Source organism: Octopus bimaculoides, chromosome 3 (assembly GCF_001194135.2).
Source record: "Octopus bimaculoides isolate UCB-OBI-ISO-001 chromosome 3, ASM119413v2, whole genome shotgun sequence".
NCBI classification, from domain to species: domain Eukaryota; kingdom Metazoa; phylum Mollusca; class Cephalopoda; order Octopoda; family Octopodidae; genus Octopus; species Octopus bimaculoides.
Window position 1 is genome coordinate 167,570,005 of NC_068983.1, and position 1,778 is coordinate 167,571,782.

A 1,778-nucleotide genomic window follows, 5' to 3' on the forward strand; every position below is an offset into this window, starting at 1 on the left:
ATATATATATATATATATATATATATATATATATACATATATATATATATATATATATATTGGGCGAAGGGTAAGAATGCTCACACCCGCTGTTTAGGATTAGGTTTATTGTTAGGCCGAAAATGGGCGGTGGTGCGTAGTCTTTCCCTCCGCCGATTTCCCATTGTTTTGTGTAAGTGGACGAAAATGTTTGCGGTAGATATTTTCTGTCTCGTGATTCGATTTGAGGGGAAAACGACTCGGTGATTGTCCTCATTAAAAGTTCTGTTGACATCACGAGGGGGGTGGGCTGGAAGTAATGGAATGACATGACGGATATCAATCGGGAGTGGAATTGCATTGATTTCTATAGATTTGCCTTAATTCTGATCGGATTAGTTTGAAGATAGCCCCACAAAACGATGAGCTTAATACGTTTTAATGTTTTGTTTCATTGAACATTTGTACCAATATAAAATCTATAATGTATATTCGGAGAAAAACGGGGATAGGTTATGACTTCCTGAACAAATTAACTTTTTACGATTAAATTATATTATTATATATAAAATTTAATATTTTTAAACTTCAAATTTCTTTTAATAAAACAACACAGATGAGTAACAAGACAACGTCAAATTTTAGAAGATTAAATTAACAGATAAATTATTCTTTAAAAGATTTATAAATTTTTTCAGTTTCTGTTTGTTAGAATTTAAACAGAACTTTGTAACATTCCCTCTATTTATAATGACCCAAATCTCAATCGATTCTCATTCATGCAAACAATAAATCATTAGCTTAATTAATGACCACAAATTCATGATTCTAGGTGTGTTTTTCGTGGGTGGTCACGAGTTAAGCGGAACGTTCAGTTAGTCCGGCTGTCCCATTCATAAGTACCATGTGAAAACGGATGGAATACAACAGAAAGTAAATGTTTAATCGAGTGATTGGGCTTTGCTGACCAAAATGTGTCAAGTGTTTATAATGCAGTAGTAATCATTTGAATTATAAACACAAGGCCAGTAAGTTCGGGGTCGGGGGTCAGTCAATTACATCGACCCCAGTGTCCAGCTGGTACTTATTTCGCTTAATGTTCACAAGTACACCGGAACGAAAAAAATCGACCCCTTTTTTTGTTTTTTTAAATTTTTTCGGTTAATGTTTACAAATTGATCCGGAAACGAAAATCAGGGGGAAAAAAAGAAAACAAAATGTGTATAAAACAAGTATGAAAGAAAAAACAAATGCGTGCAAGATCCGAGTTTTTCCCTCAGAACTTTTAGGAAAATGTGGGATTTTTTCAATGAAATTTTCTAGAAATACTTTTGAAACAGCATACATTACGATTATAAAGTAATTTGTGGGGGAAAATCTTGAGGTGGGGGAGAGGACTTTCGGAAAATTCCCCAAGATCCGAGTTTCAACTTTCTACAGATATCCTAACGTAGTAGTAGTAGTAGTACCACCACTACACTACGTTGTGTTTATTTCGATCCACTTCCAATAATTTTTTATGTTTTGACTTCAATTTTGTTTTATTTTATCCTCAATTATTTTTACGCTTTTTTTTAACCCTTCCGTCGTTATTCTCATTCACTCATTATTACTCTTTCTCTCTCTCTGTATATATATATATATATATATATATATATATATAGTGATATATAGACACATATATACATCTATATACAGATATATATATACACACACACACATATATCCAAATATTAGGGAAAAACTCGGATCTTGTGTGAATTTTCCGACGTCCTCTCCCCACAAATTTCTTTATAATC

General features: G+C 32.7%; 1 protein-coding gene across 1 annotated transcript in view; it reads left to right on the plus strand.

Annotated features, from left to right (window-relative positions):
- LOC106874653 (deoxyribose-phosphate aldolase) overlaps positions 1-1,778 on the plus strand; it is a 19,815-nt gene that overhangs the window by 707 nt on the left and 17,330 nt on the right. The gene's annotated exons all lie outside the window — the stretch shown is intronic.